At 42.6% G+C, this 16987-nt stretch overlaps 2 pseudogenes; both read left to right on the top strand.

Annotated features, from left to right (window-relative positions):
* Positions 1–9544: 9544 nt before the first annotated feature.
* Positions 9545–10510, top strand: LOC147427210 (large ribosomal subunit protein uL14x/uL14z/uL14y pseudogene; annotated as a pseudogene).
* A 582-nt stretch (positions 10511–11092) lies between these two features.
* LOC147427209 (uncharacterized) lies at positions 11093–11697 on the top strand (annotated as a pseudogene).
* Positions 11698–16987: the final 5290 nt, after the last annotated feature.

Below are 16987 nucleotides of genomic sequence, written 5' to 3'. Positions count from 1 at the left end.
CCCTGAGCTATTCTTAGCTCTTTGTGCTTTTCTCAATGGAGAACTAAAGGTCGGGCTACCACAATTTGAACAGATGGATGGAGCTAGGGAGATGCCAATAGAGGAGGAACACTTAGATCCACAATCCAACCTAGATGAGAACCCTATGTAGAAATACCTCTTAATAAGTTGGGACAATACTTTGAGGGAGATGAATCCAATGCAACCATACCAATCACTACCAACAGATTAACTGTGAAGGGAATCCTTGATGGTGGCACTGGGGTTAGCATTGTGACTAAAAATTACTGGGAAACTATGGGAAGACCTCACCTTGGAACCACGACCATAGTAGTAACTTATGGCCAATGGGTCTATTGTTAAACCTATTGGGATGCTAGAAGACCTCAAGATCAAGGTATTTGGGCATAGATTAAGAGTTACCTTCATTGTTATGGATTTCTCCAAGCACACTATGGCATCTGAGATGATCTTAGGACGTCCTTTCATGAGGGAAGCAAAAATGGTGCATGACTGGTCTAAAAACCATGTCTACTTGCAGTTCCAAGATTCTGTCATTCGAGTGGATCTTGTAACTGGTCAAGCACATCCTCTAGGAAACTCGTTTATGATTGATCATAGATTTGACACCACAGTTCACTCGGTCCCATTGCAGTATTGTTACACGTGTAAAGCGGACATTGATGTTGGGAAAGATTCTCCTTATATGGATGTACTACCTGGGATGACTTAGTTGGACAATGTGGATTGGGTCCGCCTAGCAGCAACCATAGACACTTGGGGAAACAGGGGGACGACCTAAGTAACACCTGAGGGGGATGAAATTCCATCACTCGTACACTTAAATATGCTACAAGCAATGCATATAGCTTCTGACACGACTCATCCTAATATAACAAAGAAAACATACAAGTGGGTCCCTAAATCTTCTTTAGCAACCATGGATGATGCTAAAAAACAGAAGCCTTATAAGAAATGTCGCACTCGCTCCAAGAAAAGTAAGAAAATGTTGTGTTGGATTCCTAAAAAACTATTGGAAGCCCAAGGCTACTATGAAGGAAATGATCAACTCTGGGTGCCAAAACGTAAGTTGTGCTCTTACCTGTCACCTGACCCATCTAAGCCCAATCTTGTAGCTCCAAAAACGAATTGATGACCGCGGAAATAAAAAAATCACAGAATGCTACACACCCGTTGCAGAGCTAGTTTGGGTACCAAAGAAATAACGATTTGTTCCACCTAGCTCAAGAACAGGGAAGTCAAATGAAGATTCATGCTCTTCATGTAGTTCCTATACGAAAATAGAATCTTCTACACAACCTCCACCTGCCATTGTACATATCCATACAAACAAGAAAAAGTTTGCACCTCCCATTGTAAGTTCACCACCTACAACAACGTTGCAAATAAAATCATGGGAGAGTACCTTACCACCATTGCAACTAGATGAAACGCATAGGGCGATCGAAAACTATTGGTTAAAGCCTTCTCCCATAACAACTTGGAGCAATTGGTTTCAAAAGGTGATGAGATCATTCCAAAAGGTATGATCTACCCAAGGAAGGGAGGAGTGTTTGTTGACATCCATCATTCACTTGCTTCCCTCTCAACCTTCCTCCCTAACGTCTCAATCTTAAATATTAGGGAGTGTATATATATAGCCATATACTCACAAACAACAAAAAAAGTAAAGAGCAAGAGCAATTAACAAACGAGTATGCACAATAAAAGTCAAAATATTGACCCATACGTACACATTCACATCCGGTACACCAAGAACAGAAACCTATGTCATCAAACACCGTTGATTCTCATCAATCGAGTGATGGAGGGTATGTAGGATTAGTACAATAGGAGTGTTTCTATCTTAGAGTTTAGTGATTAGCAAAGTTCTTTTTTCCCTGTGATGTGCCTCCTAGAGGTATTCTTAGTGTTTCCTATTGTGTACAAGAACGTATGCCGTTGTTAGGATTTGGACCTTCATGGAATATTTCTCTCATTCACTCTTCAAATCAAGTGCGATCATCAACACAAACATCTGTTTTTTGTCTATTAGCATTGCCCCTTATCTTTTTTGCATCCATGTTTGTCTGCTTTAATTGTGATTGGTAGAATAATATTCATTGCATTTGCTTAGTATCAAACATTAAATTCAATGTGATTTTTTGTCATAATCACTTGTCTAGTCTTAAAAATCAAGCAGTCTGACTAAGCTAGTTGACCAAGTTAGTCATTAGAGATCTTCTCTTAATACCATGGGGAATGCCTTCCTAATAATCAATGGTTACTTAGGTTCTTAATCCAATTTAGGCAGCATTGTGTGCAATGTACTAGGGCTTTCAAGTGGGCTTAGTCCCTATTCACCTTTAGCTTAAGTATGATAAAGGGAGTTACTAGTGTGATGAGCCTGGGGAGAATAACAGTGTTATATGACCCCCCAAAGTTACAAAATTAAAATACTCAAAACGAACAAACAAAAAATCCAAAGTACCACAATGTAAATTCTTAATTTGGAAGAGAAATCTCAGCTTGATTTGGTACTTCACTCACATGTATCACCTATGGTACTAGAGCCCTAGAGGTTCCCAGTGTGGGTGCTTTTCCTTGAAAAGCAAAAAACCCAAGGCATACAATGTAAGCACACACATCAAAATTGAATTACTGTGAAAATACTTTGGGGGGTCAAAGAAAAGGAAATAAATCAGGCGATGATTTCATGAGCAATTTCTTTTATCGTAGCTTAACTACAAGGTCTTCTAGGTATAGCCTCTAGTCAGCCCTCAGACATGAAATACTTGTCTCTCGTAATTAAACAACTTAATTGACCAGAGAAAATTAAGAAGATTGCCCATGGTATTAATAGTTGACCTCTAGTGCCTTTCAACCGTTAAATTAGCAACCCGGACTTGTTTAATTTTTGCCCTTTACAATTGTTTATGCATTTGATTATATTACAATTTAATGTTTCTTGCTGACAAATGGTTTAAAATTCTATTACCAATAAATTGTCTGCCTACAACTACATATGCTTTTTATTTGTATATGAGAATGCAATTACTGTGCCAATTTTATATTTGCAGTGATTGAAGGCTGACATTCATCTCAAATGCTCTTCCACCTCGATGAACGAGCTTCAACTCAATAGCTTCCAAGGATGGAATCTACATCAGGAAGGGGGGCATGTTAACCCTCATGCACATTCCTGTCACCTACGATAGGTGACGTATTATTTATTTGGTAGAGTCAGGTACCAGGCTTGTCGGTCCAATAGGAAAAAGGTAAGAGTGATCACATGAGAGACGCACTCTAACTGGAACCTTCAAGGGTTAGTTGGCTAAGTATGAGTGTCCAGTGTCCAAGTGTGAATGGGCGAGCTCATATAAAGTCAGCTAAACCTAAAATTGACTCATTCTCTCATTTGTGCAATGAAGAGTGCTCTTGCTCCATCTCCATCTTCTCCTTCTTCTTCCTCTCCTTGTGTGTGTGTGTGTGTGTGTGTGTGTGTGTGTGTGTGTGTGTGTGTGTGTGTGTGTGTGTGTGTGTGTGTGAGAGAGAGAGAGAGAGAGAGAGCGATTAAGCATTACGAAGGCACAACAACGGCGAGGTGACTAAGCGCGGCACGGCGGTAGCTCCCTCTTCTTCACGGCGAGGAATCCTCCATGATAGCAAGCGCAGAGCAGTGAGTGACACACCATCGCCATCTTTGAGCTTACTAGTTTTGGCTAGTTGCATGCTTGGAGCCATTTGTGGCTCACATGTATGCAAGTCCCTTGAATTGACAGTGCGACAGAGCACACACAAATATGGCCCTAGCTCAAAGACCACCGATGGGTATGAAAAGACCTCAGCCCATGTTGGGTCAACAACCTCCATATCCTGGACATAATGTAGTGCTTGTAAAGTACATGCATTCAGTGGGAATCATAGATGAACAAGAATTAGTGCATGTTGAGCCTAGTCCATTTGCAGTAATGGTAGAAGGAGAGTGGTATAATTCACAACCACCACCAATGGAAGAACCTGTCACTTATGCTGCACCAAAGCTTGCACCAATGTACTATTTATCTAATCAAGGTGCTAGACCTCCGATGGTAAGAACCATGATTAAGCCAAGAACTAGAAAGTGCCATAACTATGGTGCAGATGATCATTGGAAAAATGAATACCCAGAGCTTGACAAGAACATTAAGCCAGTTGAATCTTTTTGTATACAATGTTGAAAAAAGGGAGGACACTTCCTTGAAGATTGTCCAAAAAATCCTTTAAACAAGGGTAAAGTAGTAGTGAACATAGTCCAAGTGATACCTAGTAGCTCATTGGAGAATGAGCCTATTGTTCCAATCAAGGTAATCACCAGATCCCAAGCTAAGAAAAAGAAACATAACTCCTATGATGACTCAAAGAATACTAAAATTTCCTCTGAAAAGACCAAGAGAAAAAGAAGCCATAGGTATGAGATGAGAAAATAGAAACAAAGGGTTGAAATTGAGGAGAAAACCAAGAAACTATTCCAGGAAAAAGTGAAATAAACGGGGAGTGAAATCAAGGAAACCACAGTGAAATCTGGAGGACCAATTTTAGTTGACAAAATTTTTCAGCCAATCAATGCAGCCTTGGAGGCTTACCAAGCGGGAGTCATACCATACATCGAGCGGATATTTTTGAGCAGACCCAAAATCGAGCAAATATATTGGTTACAATGCACACTTCACACACACACACACACACACACACACACACACACACAGGGGGTTTCCAATCAACGAGCAAAGAAAACCGAGCAAAGCTAATTTCTGAGAAAACATGAGAAACACCCTTGACAAATTGATGCAAGCGCAAGCTATATTGAAGAAAATAATCATGACTTGTTGGACTCCACCACCCAACACCTCAACTCAAAAGGAAATTACCCAACACCTATTAAAGCGTATCACACCTTTAAATAAGTCCCTATTGCAAGTCACATATTTTGTCCAAGAGTTCCCATCAAATTGTTGTTCCTTACCATACATGCTTGAGTTTTCACATTGTGGTGGCATCTCAAAAGCAATATATCCATCATATTGTAATGGAAGCTCACAAAAATGTTGTATTTTTGAGGTTGACTAAGCGCGATGGTAATGTTGGTATGCAATGGTAGGCATCTAATGATATCAACTAGACTTATCTAGTGATGGATGTTGTCTTAGAGATCCTCTTCGATAAATACTGGTGAGATTTTGGAGCAAACATTGCTCTATATTGGAAGTAGATATAACAACCTTGTAGAACTAAGAAAACTCATGATAAATAGCATAAACATGCTCTCCCATATTATTTTCTATGTGCCAAAGCTTTCCATGCTCTCCTGAAAAAGTGAAAGGACCTCGCAATAATGTGTCTCCAGTCTTTGGCCCAAAGCAATAGTTCTACAAAAGATAGCTAAGGTCTCCTGCCCTCTCATTTCAAATTCCTTTCCTCATCAACCGACGCTTGGCTAATCGTGAAATTCTTTCCTTGCATTAAGTGGAAAAAAAACATGCATACTGACCAACAAAAAGCATTACATGTTAGAACCTTATAGAAGTGCAAAGTCTTTAGGGGTTGACATGAAGGACCTTCTTATGAGGCTAATAGGCATGTTCTTTTTTGTTGCGACATGTAGGCTTCTATGAGCTCTCATGCTTTCTCGTTGAATTTTTCTATGATGGCATAGATAAGTCATCCCAGCAATCATGTTACCTTTCTACCAACAAGCTACCAAAGAAAGGAGACTTTGAAGCCCAACTAATTGCATGATTTACTCTAGTATCCAATCTTCCACATCCTTTTCAATATTTTGACTTGCCTGAACCACCATTTTTTTAAACAAAATTGTCAATATGAACTGGTGCACCGTCGAATGGATGGCCGAGGCCTCTTTGAGGAATTCCGGGTGGTATTCCTACAATGGGAATCAAGAGAGAGAGAGAGAGAGAGAGAGAGAGAGAGAGTTTTTTCTATTTTCCTAGATTTGCGTCTGGAGTTGAGCCAGCATAGCGACAAAGATGAGCACAATGAACACTCCAATGCAGATACCATCATTATCCAAATGTTGACCTGATAGCTATGTGTGTAGTAGAAAACCGTTGCTCATGCAATCCATCATTAGGCGAAGAATACAATGCTAGTGACGAGGGTGGAAGCAGAATGCATTGGGTAGCTGGAGATGGGGCGATGGAGCTCAAGCTTGCGCTATGCATGATAGGGATGATGCATTGTGAAGGAGAGATGCTTCCATGGAAAAAGGGTGACCAGTGTCATCATCATGCCAAAGCCAAAATTTTGGACACAAAAGGAGCATATACCACATGCCTTTCGGAGCAGATGGTCAAAGAAAATGAGCAACTAGATGAAACCGTTATGGAGTAACAATATTAGTGATCAATACTTGAATGTGGAGTAATGAGACATCACATGCTACTTAACCGCAAAGGAATGAGAGACACGCGCTATTACTGCTTCAAATTTATCCTCTACTGTGTAGCATGGGATGTAGCCACCCCCCTTCCCATGTCTCCACCATTGTGGAACGTGCCAAAAATCGTCTCGCCTGCACGGATCACTGGTTCCAGCATGCATCCTCCCATCCTGATGATGGGCTACGTCCATTAAGTAAAAGGCTAATGGCATATCATGGGTATAGGTTCTCTCTCTCTCTCTCTCTCTCTCTCTCTCTCTCTCTCTCTCTCTCTCTCTCTCTCTCTCTCTCTCTCTCTCTCTCTCTCTCTCTCTCTCTCTCTCTCTCTCTCTCTCTCTCTCTCTCTCTCTCTCTCTCTCTCTCTCTCTCTCTCTCTCTCTCTCTCTCGCTCGCGTACATAACCCGTAACACATAGCTTGAGATGACCAAGAGAGATTCTCTGGACGCGTATTACGAGAGATTTTAGAGCTTTTTTCTACCAACTTCTTCATTTAAGAAGATCTCGTTTAAAGAACAGATTGAGCGGTTTTGCCTACAAAGATCCGAGATCACTGCTTTGAACAAAATTCGGATTCTATTCAAGAATTGATGGGTCATGCGAAACGGGGTTTTGCCATACATTCAGACAATCTGACTTACCCCATAGATGAGATCTTGACTCAGAGAATCGAACAGACTTCTAATAATGAAAGTAGAAAGAAAAAGAGTCCCCAAGGAAAGAAAGATAAGGATTCACGGCCCCGGCTCACTCTACGGGAGAGGGCCAAGTACATCAAAGAGGGGAACTATTTTGGATGCAGAGAACATGGGCACGTCTCCGCGAAGTGCCCTAAAAAGGCACAGCAAGAATAGAATGAAGACATGCCAAAGAGTTTGAGAGCAGCTGAGGAAAGTGGACGAAAAGGCAAGATGAAAGCACGACTGGTTCCAAATTGCATGGGAAGTGACCCAAGCACGATTGATGAAAGTACAGAACTTTGCCGAGCTTGGGGCAAAGTGAAAGATCAAGAAGCCCTGATTTTCTTTCATGGACGAGCCATGGCCAACTTCATTTTACATGAATTGGCGGCGCGGCTCGAGATTACACCCGATCGGATGGGACCACAAGCAGAGGTAGTTCTAGCAGCACCCGGCAGGGACGTGGCCGAGAGAGTCTCCTTCTCCTGAATCCTTTCAATCTTCGACCGGACATTAGAAATGAGAGATGGAGAATGAACAACTTGCTCTCCACGAATGACAATGGGAAAGTCACTTTTGGCATTGAAAGTGAATGTATTTTCTGTCCAATCAATGAGAGGGTTATGCTCACGAAACCATCGAATGCCCAAAATCATATCACATCCTGAGAGAGGAGAGACTAAAAATATTCTTCGGAAAGCAGCTTGTTGAACTATAAACAACACATCAAGGCACTCTTTCGTGATGAGAGAGTCCATACCGGGAGAAGCCAGAGACCTCAAGAGGAGATTTCTGACTAACCTCTAGGCGGGCTCTCTCAACAAGAGAGGGACTGATCACATCATGCATACTGCCTGGGTCAAACGATATAACAAAACGCTGCCCCGTCATATGACCATAACATTTAATGAGAGACTCATCAATGGGAGGGTCAAGAGAAACTTGGGGCACACTCGTGTTGTCATTGATTGCATTGACAAAGGAAGTGGGTTCTGTAGATGCATTACATTCATTAGAGTCAAGCTTAGGACATGTTCTTTTTATGTGACCCTTAATGTGACAATGAAAACAACGACCTTCCTTAGAATAAGTGCTTTGCTCTTCATACGTGATGTATCCTCCTAGAATTCCTTGTGCTACCTTTTCATCTGGAGTGAGCTTAGGTTTAGCAATTGTGTTAGCTTTACCCTTAGGTTCATTGGAAGAGTTCTTTTCTAAGAGACTGTTGGAAGATTGGTTAGAAGAGTTACCGTTCTTACCATTCTGAGGGTTCTGAGAAGTCTGAGAGATACTTGTCGAAGTATTTTTTTCCTTGGGCTTTCCCTTGTTGTGCTTCATCTCCTGTGCGAGAGCAATTGCTACTGCCTTGTTGAGATCGATTGGATCGAGAACCACGACATCATACTTGATATACTCGTCCAATCCATAAAGAAATGCCTCTTTGCGCTCATCATCTGACTTGCGTAATTGGGTACTTAGTTGCAAAACACGATTAGAGAAAGACATAACTGGCATACCATTTTGCTGGAGACAGCGCCAATCGTCCTTCAATCGTGCGAGGTATTGAGGTGGCATAAACCGAGCCTTGAGATTGTCTTGGAAATCAGCCCAATTGAAGGAAAGGGTCGTGAATTCATCGGCTTCCTCTAGGTGCGCGGCTAATTGTGCCTCTTGCCATGCGTGGTACCTATTGATGGCATCACCGGCAAGGTACATAGCTGTCGTCAAAACCTTGCTATTTCCTATCTTCTTAGTTGTCACAAAATAAGCATTAAATTGATGCAACTAAGAATGAATAACCGTAGCATCCATCTTACCATCATACTTACTGAAAGTCAACTACTCTGTGACTGGGTTGTTGGAGTCCGCATATCGGCTTGCGCTACTTGAGGAACTACCAACATCTTTGGCTGGTTCGGACTTCGAGGCAAGAACCTGTCGAACCAAGTCTCTCTCTCTCTCTCTACCAAAAGCTTTTTTTCTCTCTACCAAGAGCTTAAAAAAAAGCTACTAAAACCAGTCCGCACCGGCGCGGACTGGTTTCAGCAGCTTTTTTCTAAAACTTTTAGTAGAGAGAGAGAGAGAGAGAATTCTTTCTGGTGCCGCAGCGACCATGTTGAAGCGAGGGCGCGGAGGGTCGTCGACTCTCTTTTTCTTTCTGGTGCCGCAGCGACCATGGCAGAGCGAGGGCGCAGAGGGAAAGTTCTCTCTCTCTCTCTCTCTCTCTCTCTCTCTCTCTCTCTCTCTCTCTCTCTCTCTCTCTCTCTCTCTCTCTCTCTCTCTCTACACCAAAAGATCTAAAAAAAAGTTGTTGAAACCAGTCCACGCTTTCAGCAGCTTTTTTTTAAGCTTTTGGTAGAGAGAAAAAAATCTTTTGGTAGAGAGAGAGAGAGAGAGTCTCTTGTTCTTTCTGGTGCCACAGCGACCATGTCGAAGCGAGGGCGCAGAGGGTCGTCAGGAAACAAGTTTGTGCAACAGAGTGTGCTTGCCACCCAGCTCAATTCGTGGGTCTTCCTATAGGAGCAGTTGCAACTATGCAGACAACAAAGGAGCCAAGAACCTGTACATTATCTCCGTCAAGGGCATGTGGGAGACATGGTGATGTCCACTGTTAAGAAAGGAGCCTGATCTCCGTAAGAAATTTATGCTTGCCATCATACTAGCTCACTCAAAAAGAAAGTCAATTCCTCCCCTTTATTCCCGGACTCCCATCCCACCAAAAAACTCCCAGACTTGACTGTCGCGAGTGCACGCGTGTCCACCTCCTTCCCCCACGGCCTTCTTGCACTTCCCTTGCTCCCCTTCAACTTGAAGAACAGAGCCTCTATGCCATGAAGACGTGCAAAGATTCCTCTTTCTGATGGCAAGATTGAAGCAAGGCAAACAAGAGCTTGTTCGAGGAATCTTTGCATGGGCGGTCTGCAAGGAGAAGATATGGGGCTTGTGAGTTTTTGGCTCGCTCCTTTTCAACTCTACAGCACTACCAAGGTGCCAAAAGCACTGCACTGTTGAGAGAGAGAGAGAGAGAGAGAGAGAGATGCTGTTCAGCAAAGCGTCTCTCACACATACACGCAGCCTCTGTGGTCTTGCAACGAGAGAGGAGGCTTGCCCTCGCTCATTTTGTTGCAAAACCACGTGTCTGAGAAGTTTGTGGGAGGGCACGAGAGGGTGCTGCCTGCACTACCAATAAAGAGAGGACACGTGCACCCCTAGCAAAAAATTCTAAAGAGAGAACGGATCTTTCCCTCTAATTCACTATTTTCTCAAAATTGAGCTGCCATACTAGTAAACCCTAAGGGCGAGATGAAAGCATCTGCAATTACTGGTCCTATTGGTAAGGAGTGCACAGACTTGTGGCCAAGGATTGCAAGTGCTGCAAATGCAATTGTGTGATTGGCTTCAACAGCTATAGCTAGTCAAGGGTTTATTTAGTTCAACTGCTTGATATATGCTCTAAGGTTGAGAGTGTTGTACCTGTTGTCATCTGTGCATGAATATTTTTTTGGAAATGTTTGGTGGTGGCAGGCAGTCTTGCCAAGAAGGAGGAGGCGGCAATCTCGTGCAGGATAGTGCAAAGCAAACTGTTTTCATGTGCAGGCTACCTTATAGGAACCACATCGACGCATTCATCGACATCGACGTGCTGTGGCAGGGTAAAGTCATTGTACTCCCTCACCAAGGGTGTGAGGGCAGACCGTGTCACCGCCTGCGGCTGCATCAAGCAGCTGTCCGCATCTTTGGGCTCTGCGCTCAAGAGCTCCAGTGTGTCCGCCCTTCTTGTCCTATGCCGACGCGGAGAGAGAGAGAGAGAGAGAGAGAGAGAGAGAGAGAAACTACTAAAACCAGTTCGCGCCAGCGCGGACTGTTTTCAATAGTTTTTTTTAGAGAGAGAGAGAGAGAGAGAGAGAGAGAGAGAGAGAGAGAGAGAGAGAGAGAGAGAGAGAGAGAGAGAGAGAGAGACTTGTGGAGCTTACAATGGCTACCGATATTTTAGAGAACTTGGTAGAGCTCAAAGCTCAGCTTGACCAAGCTACACAACGTCGTTGGGGAACTCATGTGTAGAGTCTTATATCCTCTCAGATATAGACATTAGAAATGGTAGCAGCCTTGTCTGTGCAATATCAAGGGAAGGCCACATTACTTCACACCTCAAAAAGTCAAAGATCATGAACTCATTACAAAGCTTGTCTAGTTTTAGCTAGGATCAGGATGTTGAAAAGTAAAAAATCTAGATTTCTCTCTTCAAGGGGGCCTCCAAGGAGAAAATTGACGTTGATGTGGATTTTAAGGCAAGATCCTTGGAGTTGAAGGTCCATAATATTGATGGCAAGTACTATCGCCTGGGTGATTATCGTGTGGTTGTGTTGTGTCTGTGTAAAGCTATCGTACCTGAGAAATGTAATGTCATTGTTAGGCCTACTCGGATTAACATTATTTTGAAGAAGCGGGAGAAGGGCACCTGGCAATATCTTCATGGGAATGAAGACAAGTCAGAGATGTGGAGTGATGATAAAGAACCCGTGTCTAGGCTCATGCAAATAATGAGGAATTTTTTACGTTGTTGCGACTTTGTACTATAGAAAGCCGAGAGCTTCATGGTAGGATAGGTGGTTTGGGGTCATGGTTAGATTCCATGGTAGTTCTAATGTCTTTTGGAGACGTCTCTTATGGTATAATTTAAGGTTTTTATATTCTGGTATGGAAGTGGATCCATCCACTTGATTGTTGCTATAACAGTCATAATTGGTAAAAAGAACTATTTTGGTATGGAAGTAGATCCATCCACTTGATTGGTCTAGAGAGTTGGCATCAATGTTCCCAGGGAAAATCATACAAATTTCCCTTTATGGTAGATTCTAGCCTAGGAAAGTTTTCCCCTTAATCGGCATTTTTTACAATTTAACTCTATTTTTATGAATTCTCCAAGGGAAAAAAACCCAAAAAACTCAAATAAAATATTTTGTGACTGCAATACTGATAGAATGCCACATGAGATGCTGCTTATAACAAAGCTCAATGTTTGTGAGAAAGTAGCTCGGTTTTTTCTTTGCTCGAGAATGTTTGCTCACCGTTTGGTAAGACTCCACACACACACACACACACACACACACACACACACACACACATAAACACACACACACACACACACACAGCACCTCAAACGCATGCTTCTCAAAATGTAAACATGCATGTTTCAATGATATTCGTGTATGTAATCAAATTTTATTTGATTGATATGAGAGAGAGAGAGAGAGAGAGAGAGCACCTCAAACACACACTTATCAAAACATAAACATGCACTAGTCTTTTACCCATCCTCCACACACACACACACAAGAGAAAGGAAAAGAGAAAAGATAAACATGCATTATATGATGAGTTCTTGAAAGAGGAAATTGTAAGAATGCTCCCTTTACAAGGTCATCATTGAATTATGTGTGACATAGAAAAAAGCATACAAAGCATTGTGACCACTTGGTGTAGGAGTGTGCAATGATGAGATTGGTGAAAAGCAAGCTAAGGTCCATATTATCTACTCCAAAGGGCAACTATGGATGGAAAATAAATGTGAAATGTGTATAGTGGTTTTTTGTTACAAATAGGAAGATGACGTCACTAACCAAGGCCCCTCAACTCTTAGGGGGAGGAGTCACCCTATATCGTGAACCGCTTTGCAAAACTAGATCCCCAATATTTTAAATCATCTCCTAGACTAGACCATCCCCATATATATATTATATATATATATATATATATATATATATATATATATATACATATACATATATATATATCATCTGGTTCATCTCCTCCATCAAAGATATCACCTTACTTTTTGTCATGACCCATATAATAATGTGCTAAACTATGACCCTTGCATGTGTGTGCGTGCAAGTGCAAGTGCATGTGTGTGTGTGTGTGTGTGTGTGTGTGTGTGTGTGTGTGTGTGTGTGTGTGTGTGTGTGTGTGTGTGTGAGAGAGAGAGAGAGGGAGAGAGAGAGAGAGAGAGGTGTCTCTGGGATGATCTGCTCTTATGGGGATAACTAGGATGACTAAACAAAGATTTTGATGGCACTGCTAGAAACCACAAGTTGGATGTACATGGCAGAGCAACAAGTCTATCGATTGAGATTCAGACTATTGATGATAGTATTATACCAAGATGTTGAGTACTTTGACATTAAATCAAAGGCAACACAGATTGCAAAAGTCATGTCAAATGACAATAGTGTTATTCATGGGGTCATGGGATTCAAGTTGTGTGTCTATGGGTGTGGGGGTCCATGCATGCCTAAATGCACCCGCACCCATGCGTGTCTACATGCGTATGTGTGTTTGCACATGCATGCACCTGCTCAGGTGTATGATCACTTGAAGCTACTACCTTTTGCTACATGGGAAAGTCCATTCCCTTGATGACAACTAGCCCTGCTCACCATTGCAATAGTATCGAGATAGTACCCCTCACAACAATTGTCACTGAAATATGTACTAAAGCTGCTATTAGACTAGCTTCAAAGATACGGATTGCCACTACTAAAGTGCCACCAATGTTGTGGAAGAGGTAAATTTGTCTCTGAATCATGACACTTAATCAAGCTGCAAACTGAAACTTGAGATGTGATGGAGCACATAGGTTATAACAAGCAATTCTAGAAGGGTGTGTAAAATTGTCTACACATGCATGTGCACATACATGTACATGCACACACACTACCTTGAGAGAACAAACTTGCAAGACACACACAAAACTTCATGTCTAAATATATATATAAATATGTGCATGTATGCAGGCACGCATCTCTTCCTTTTGCTGAGGATTTTAGAGCGAAATAACGGGGGTTGAATGGTTGATGGACATGCATACACGCCTTTTGCAGTGTGGGAGAGCACAAGGGGCTACAATGGAGGACCATTAGGAGGTGGTGTAGCAGTAAGAAACATTGGGTAGCAGGGATGAGAGGGTGGTGGCCCTGCTCGGATAGCCCATCAAGGTGGAGTTTGGGCAATATGCTAAGTACGTGACAATGGCCCTCTTCTATCGGTGCTTTCTGTCCCTGTTGGGATAGCTGATCAAGGGGGAGTTTGGGCAGTATGCTAGGTATGTGACAATGGATGCGGAGCATGGTAGGGATGAGGAGAGCGTGGTGGCCCTGCTCGGATATCCCATCAAGGTGGAATTTGGATAGTATGCTAGGTACATGACAATGAATGCGGAGCATGGCAGGGCCCTCTTCTACCGGTTCTTTTTGGCCAAACCCCCAACCCCGCCTTCAAGCTTCAAACCAAATTCATTTTTTAAATAATTCATGATATTTTATATCCTCTAAGGCTCCTTACCAAGCTTCCCTTCCAACCCATGAATCCCCAAAAAGCAGTCCGCGTTAATATTTTATATCCTCTAAGGCTCCTTACCAAGCTTCCCTTCCAAAACATGAATCCCCAAAAAGCAGTTCGCATTAATGCGGACTGTTTTTTGGGGATTCATGGGTTGGAAGGGAAGTTGATAAAGAGCCTTGGAGACCTTGCTCAACCTAGGTCCATGACAATCTCTCTCTCTCTCTCTCTCTCTCTCTCTCTCTCTCTCTCTCTCTCTCTCTCTCTCTCTCTCTCTCTCTCTCTCTCTCTCTCTCTCTCTCTCTCTCTCTCTCTCTCTCTCTCTCTCTCTCTCTCTCTCTCTCTCTTCGTGGGTGCACGAGTGCTCCTCATCATCCTTCGAGCTCGACTGCATTACTCTTACTGCAAGATTGCATGATGGGAGAACCATGCTTGGACTAGGAGGGCAAGCACTCAAAACACAAAGAGAAATATAGCGTTGGAAATGAAAATCTGCACACAGAGGAAGAGAGAGGGGGGGGGGGAGGGGAGGTGGGTGCACAAGTCCAGCTTCGGATTTTTGCAACATCTAGTTGCTGCACATGATTTTTTTCAAGATGACGTCCATGGTTGTGCTCCTTCTACTCCTGCAGATCGTGGAGCCTCATCCAGTTGGGAAAACAAATGGCGTATGCGCCTGCGATGAGTTCATGTAGCAACTTCACATGAGAGAGAGAGAGAGAGAGAGAGAGAGAGAGAGAGAGAGAGAGAGAGAGAGAGAGAGGGAGGGAGGGAGAGAGAGAGAGAGAGAGAGAGAGAGAGAGAGAGAGAGAGAGAGATAGAGAGAGAGAGAGAGAGAGAGAGAGAGAGAAGTAGTGTGTGGTACTCACTCTCTCACACTTGATGAGGGCATAAGGTGCAAAGTCGATGAGACTCCTCGCCAGTGCCCCAACGTCCTATCTCACAACATAGAGAATGGGAGCTAAGATGAATGGAGTCAATGGTGCGGATCGCACTCAATGGGATTGGCTCAAGGATGTAGGAATGGGTTCGGTTAACGTGTTCGAAGAAGAAGAGAGGTTTGTATTTTTGGGCCATGTGTGTGGTGTAATGGCTGAAGCGAGAATCTCTAGATTTCTCCCAAGCCATGATACATTGGCGTTGTAAGAAGGCCTCATTAACTTGGTAGTCGATCGACACATCCTTGACCAAGTGACATGCATCCCATCTTCCAAACCATTTCTTGATGTCAAGCATCCAGCCCGAACTTAGTATTTCGCTCTTGCATGTCTTTTGGACCTTTTGACTTGCTTCATATGCGATTCTAGGAAGTCAATACAAAGGGCTACGTTGTGTCTTAAGCATGTACTCCACAACCCTTTGCATGCCCAAGACCTTAATGCAAAGTGATCCAGACTCAAGGAGTAAGAGCATGTAGGGTGTTTGTGACTTGACTTGGAGAAAGTTGGTGAGAAAACTCTTTTGGACATTCTCAAACACTTTCCAAGTAGACTTCCCGATGCTACCACCCCACACCTCCACTCCATAAAGAAGCACCGATGTCACCAATGTGTCAAAGAGATACTTTTTGAGAGCCTAACACTTGATCTCTCAATAATTGCACATGTTCTCAAATGCATAATAAGCCCTCTTTCCGGCTTCCAAGCAACGCATTGCATAGTCCTTCCATCTATGATTGAATGGAACCTCAATGCCAAGGTACTTGAAGCTATCTACCACTTCAAATTGCTCATTGTTGTATACAATGCATGGCTTTTCATCATTGAGGGTCTTTACAAGCATAACCTTGGTTTTGGATCCATTCATGTTTAGCCTAGGGTCCAAAAATTTTGCCATGCAGTGGACAACAAGCGGTATTTTGATTATAAATCTTTGCTCGTGCGAAATTTTCACATGACGCTCTAAGAGAAAATGTTCTAAATGATGTGTTTAATCTTTGGTTTGAAGGATGTGGGACGTGTGTCTAACCTCACTATCCTATCTTATTGAAGTTTTAGCGAGAACCACGATTAAATTGTCAAGTCATGGGACGAAGCTGACTCAACTAGTGCATAGCGGCTACAAGAGGTTGTCAATATCTCAGAGTGACAACTAACAACTCGCATCTAACTCAAGCTACACTCAAGTGACTAAAATCATCAAAAGCCAATTGCTCATCAGCAAACAAATCACACCCGTTACAGCATCAAATGACATCCAAATGTAAGAAAACTTCTAAGACATGTTTATAAGACCTAAGCACAAATGCTTATGGTCTCAAGCCCCACTTTAGGTCAAGTGTCAAAATTGCAATTATTAACAACAATGGATTTTTGACCTAGTCCTTTTCGACCCAAAATGCACCTAAATGCTTAGCAATGATGCCCCAATATCCCACCTATGCTTAGTTATTTATTTTGAAGTGTAAATTCCTACTTATGATGAAATTAGGCTGCGGGTCAGCGACGCCAAAAGCTACGAAATATCGTGAAGTGTTTACGTCAATGCGTAGAGCTCTTACCTGCGGTTGCAATGCAACAAACGCAACTGCAA

The sequence above is a fragment of the Adiantum capillus-veneris genome, chromosome 24, assembly GCF_014529385.1.
Source record: "Adiantum capillus-veneris isolate H3 chromosome 24, ASM1452938v2, whole genome shotgun sequence".
In the NCBI taxonomy this organism is placed as follows: Eukaryota; Viridiplantae; Streptophyta; class Polypodiopsida; order Polypodiales; family Pteridaceae; genus Adiantum; species Adiantum capillus-veneris.
This window is presented reverse-complemented; position numbering and strand designations above follow the sequence as displayed.